Raw genomic sequence first — 5,570 nt, forward strand, 5'->3', positions numbered from 1 at the left:
TATTTCAAGAAATGTTTTTGAACAATTGGTCAAAATTGTATTTTTGTTAATGATAGTAAATATTTCGGCTACATTTGATAATAGTTAGGTACCTAAAATTAGTCAAGAAAATATTTTCTCTAATTACACAAATCCAAGTATTACTTTAATCCATCCATCAATTTTAAATCGAGTTATAAGACACGTGCACATTCGGTTACAAAAAACTATGGAGACTGCACGAGCTTGTAAAATATTCTAACACTTTATAGTAGTCATTTTGTATGTGTTTATTGGTAACATTGATCTAAAAATAATTGTGCCACTTAAGAAGCTGCAAGTATATGTATAAAATGACACTTACGACTCTGGACTGCTTCGAGAAACTTTTTAACTCGTAAAACGGTTTCGGCGATTTCAGAATGGAACACAATAACATCTGCATTTTTTAGGAGCACGGCATGCAACAGTCACGTTTAAGAATACCAGGCATAGGGAGCTGTAAATAATGTTATAATATAATTTGTTAAACGCCGATTTTTCAATGGCCACATAACTTTTATTTTGAGAATATGTTTGACGTTTTGACCACATTTGTAAAGAAAATATGTCAAACCGCCATATATATCCCTCAGATGAAAGTCATCTGGCAATTGAAAAATCGGCGCTAGGACGTCAAAAAACACTACATAGCAAAAAAATATAGACGTAACCACTCCATTGAGTCCCTATTCGTCCGCCGCAAAAGCTAATAACATACTTCCTCACCTAGTGTCATTCGTGAGGTGAAAACCAACTTCGCTGACTAATGCTCAACCAACTAAGTTACGCTCATCAAACAGGGAATTCTCTCCATATGAGCCTTGCTTCCTTTGCCGAGCAAATCTAAGGAAATTGAGTTATGAATAAGATATTTTCCGTTCCAGGTATAAGTGTGCGTTAAGAATGCAGATAGGGGTTACTTTGAAGTGCTTATTAGTTAGTTGGTTTGTTTGTTTGTGCTGAGAATGGGACGGGTTTTAAGTTTCTGAAGATTTGGTTAATTCGGTTTATTTGTTTGGTTTCTGTGAATCTTTTTGTGAAGTGTAATTGAAATTGGGTATTCATAATTAGAAGATCGTACCATGCAGCGATAATTTTAGGTTTTACTTGAATAAATAGCGATCAAGACCGCTTAAGTAAAAAAAAAACTAGGACAATAAAACAACTTGCAGAGAAGTCTTTAAATTGCCGTAGTACTTCCTCAAAATTCTTAAAAGTTAAATCCTAACAAAAAGACAAATAATTAAGTTAATCGAAGGTCACTAAGGACTAATCAATGACCCAATTTCTTTCGAGTTCCTCAACATTTTTAACATGAAAAATTCTTTGTAATACACATTCCAACTACCTACTCACAAAACCCTTTTCACACGTCACCACAAACCCTAGATCAACAATCCGACACCACATACAGTATGCAGGTTACAATCGTTGCACAATACTCTGAACTAATAGGCAATTAATTGTGGCCACAATGCAGCTTGATTACCCAGTCATTGTGGCCCGTGTACGTGCCACCAACTAATCTGGACTGCTAATTAATGTCCTGCTGTATAGTGTTACCTATAGTGTCACCTTGCTGCTACAATGTAATTATTAGGACACATTTTTAAAAGTTACTTATCAATGCTTCTGTGTTCCGTGCAATAACAGACTGCTATAAAAGTCTTTAAGTGGCTACCAATGGTTTGTCACTCCTGTCTTTCTGTCATTACTAAAAAACTACTGAACGAGTTTTCATGCAATTTGAACCAATAGGTAAAATACTTTACGAAGAAGGTTTAGGTATTTAAAAATTGTTGTTTCAGAAGGTACTCATAGGTTAATTGTGACCACAATGCAGCTTGATTACCCAGTCATTGTGGCCCGTGTACGTGCCACCAACTAATCTGGACTGCTAATTAATGTCCTGCTGTGTAGTGGTACCTATAGTGTCACCTTGCTGCTACAATGTAATGAATAGAACCTATTTTTAAAAGAATATCCATAAGTTTCTTACCAGTTCTTCGGAACCGCGCAACAGACTTCATACGTATATATTGGAAGGTGTTTTAGTCGTTATGGAATGTAGAAGACGGACATTCTGAAAAAAAAAAGTCTTGTCGTGCCAATCTCTTCGCAAAAAATATTGGTTCTGGTTAAGACTGGATTCCGGTCCTTACGTTGAAGAAATGGCCAGGCAGATAAGTGATTTCTAAAAATTACTTTACTTTCACTTATAATATCGAAGCCAACGTATTAATCAAGAGCGGTCCTCGACACAGATCCTTCCTTGGAGCATAGATTTGAATCCATCAGATTGTTTGAATCCAACTTAAGTACTCCAGACTTGACTGACTTGATTCAGTATTACGGACCTAAATAACCCAGCTTAAATACATTCTAGTGTTTAAATAGGTATTCTAAATAGACGCCGGTCTTATTAACCGTTCTTACTCACAAGTTCTCAGTGAAAATTCAATTTAAATCCCGAAATGTTCGATCTCGGGGGGTTTTGAATAATTAAGAGGCTCTGACCCCGATCCCTTGATAGTGAAGCCTTAAATTATTGTAATAAAGCTTTTCCATCATCCTCAGCTTGAGGAATTGGCTGAGAATGGAATAATTATCAAAATGGAATAATAATACTGGTCTAATATTGTTCTGGGCAATAATTGCCTCCTGTTCGACGAACATTGATGACTGCTACAGTTTGTTCTTCGGTCTATGGATGGGTGACCGTTTTGTCACAACGAACTCTTCCAAGTTGTATCAAATTAGTTGTTTCTGGCTGACACTTAAATGTTTTACAGTCGTTGTTAGAAGCCATAGAAAGTCTGACAACCAGTTTAACAGTAGTAACCAGTTACCCGGATAACTGGCTTGAGAAGGCTGCTTTCGCTTCGACTGAAAGCCGACTCACCACATTTGGGGAAAGGCTAAACAGATGATGACGATTATTATCTCAGATGATGACTGTTTTAATCCAGGCAATACCTTATCCATTAAAAACCAAGCCACTATCCTCCATAAAACAGTGAACCATCTCATCTTGAAGTCTGCAATAAAGTGGGCATCTAGGTGTTCACCTAAGGCTCTCGTGATCGCCGGGGGTGTCGGTGCCGGGCGTGTCTACCGGGAGCCGCGAGAGATTTATAGAGCTGGTCCGACCTGAAACTGATTGCTAGTGTTGTAAATACTGCTCTTGATTAGTTTAATAGTTTTGTGGTGGACGTGTGAGGTGTGTAATCATTTTATTAATGTGGACAATAATTCACAGAACGGATAATAAAGGCGTGATTTTAATTATGCAAGAATATTTACAATACATATTTACAATAAAAATCAAAAATTATCCTAGTAAAACAATTATACAAGCAATTTAATGTTATACCTTTTGGTTCTTATGGTGAGATTCACGATTGATTTCGCGCACGTATACCTACGCGCATTTTCTTAGTCCTAGTCGGAGAATTTGTATACGTCACATTGACGACTACCGGTGGAATTCCGCGTTTATTCGTGAAATATTGCTCGTGCTCATCGTCTCAATGTAGGTACCCGATTTGATCATTTTTATAGTTTTAGGTAATTCAAGTTATAATATGTGATCGGACATAAAATTATTCGAAAATATAATAGTTTGTACCGAAAAAAAAACCATGAACCATAACCCTAAACTTATACCGAAAAAAACCCATGATTTCCTTTAAAATTTCAACAAAAAGAAAAAAAATCCATTTAAAATTCCCAGTATCAATTAGCAAAGTTCTCATTGCGATTCTATTACCAAAGTTCCTGTCTCCAAAAATCTAATATCTTCGGCAGCGGCTTCGAGACCTCGTTGTGTCCACTAATCAAGTAAGCTGGGGAAGTAATTAAACGCTGCAAAACCCTCTCATTTAGCTTAAAGAAACTTAACTTTCTTGAGATGCGGTACACTGAATTTCTTTTTGTTTTTTAAGTTTCCTGCTTTGGGATTAATTTTTGGATTTACAACACAAAAAAAAACTATCCTAGTAAAACAATAAAAATAAAAAAACACTATATCTAAAAAGCGTCAAAAAATTCATCCCCATCGCTGTCAACTGGGAGCGTACCCAAGAGGCTGGCAGCATTACCTCATTGGATGGCCATGCTGATCCGTTGTCCGAGGTAATAGCCAGCCTTTTGGTCTCGAGAAGCGTCAACCAGCTGCCTAGACTAGATTTAGAATTTAATAGGAAACAAGGTTTTTGCATAATTGGTATATGGTGTAAAGAGTGGCTTGGAAAAGTTTTTACTGTTACAGTACTATGAAAAAATAATCATATAAAGAAGTCATTTGATAATTTCCCATGTAAACCAAAAGTAAATATAATTTATACTAGGTAAATATTCTACCCTAAATTCCTAAATTCCATGAAAAGAATGACAATCAAAATAAAAGTTACCGAAACGGTGTAGACCAGCCCTAACTATAAAATATCGAATCGTGGCCCGCACTAATAAAGGACAGTCTTAATTGAGGGATCCAGTCAGTCTGTGGAAACTCCAATCTTTCACCACTATTATTTATATGCTCCATTTTGGAAGACTTCCAATTTAATTTGAGCTATTCTTCTCACTCTTAGTTTATGAAGATAAAATTTGTTAGCTGTAACTCAGATTAATAGGTTGCTAGTTAAGTATATTCTTCAGATTGAAAATTTGACTTTGATTTTGATAACTGATTTTGATAAAAATCAGGTTTGCGGAGGTCGAGGACGTTAGCCTAAATGTTGCTTATGGTCAGATGTGCCGAATTTTGTAAAACTAATATTATTATTTATTTAAAAAGAAATAGAAATGTGTTCCTGAAACATTGATAAATATTGATGTAAAATTATTTGTACAATTTTTTTATGTAAGTGTTATTTATACATTCATTGAATATTCATATAATTGTATCATTCTCAAGCCGTCTACGCTCACAGTCACGCATATCCTTAAGACTATCAATAACAAAACTTGCTACATACAAAACTTCACAACAAACAGAAGTCTGAACATACTGGGAAGTAATATTTTGCATCTTAGCACCACGGAAGCGTGTTCATGCATTTTTAATACGAATTTACTATCAGCTGCGCGCCACGTTTGGTGTAACTACGTCGATTTGTGTCTTCAATATCTTAGGAACCAATAACTGTGTAAATGGGCCACTAAATTTAGATACTTGGAGAGGAAGATGGGACCAAAAGGTTCTTAAGCTAAGACCATGGACTGGCTTTTCTCCCTTGCCGACGGTGCACGTTGTTCCACGCGCCCCTCAAAGAGAGTCAGCAAACCCAGCTGGGCCCACCAGGGCTAAGGCCTCCCGGGGCTGCCGGATGGTACGGAAAAGTTATCGCGGCCCTGGTACTTAAAGTGTTTAAGATGGGTTTTAGTCAGTAAGACACCCCCATTTCATGGTTTCCCATAAAACAAAGTTTCTAAGCGAAAACTATGGACTGGTAAGCGCAAACCATCTCGGTGGCTCTTGATCCTACAAAGGTCGCAGGTATTCTATACATGCATATGTAGATGTATATGGGTATGCGATACAGGTA

The sequence above is a fragment of the Helicoverpa zea genome, chromosome 9, assembly GCF_022581195.2.
Source record: "Helicoverpa zea isolate HzStark_Cry1AcR chromosome 9, ilHelZeax1.1, whole genome shotgun sequence".
NCBI lineage: Eukaryota > Metazoa > Arthropoda > Insecta > Lepidoptera > Noctuidae > Helicoverpa > Helicoverpa zea.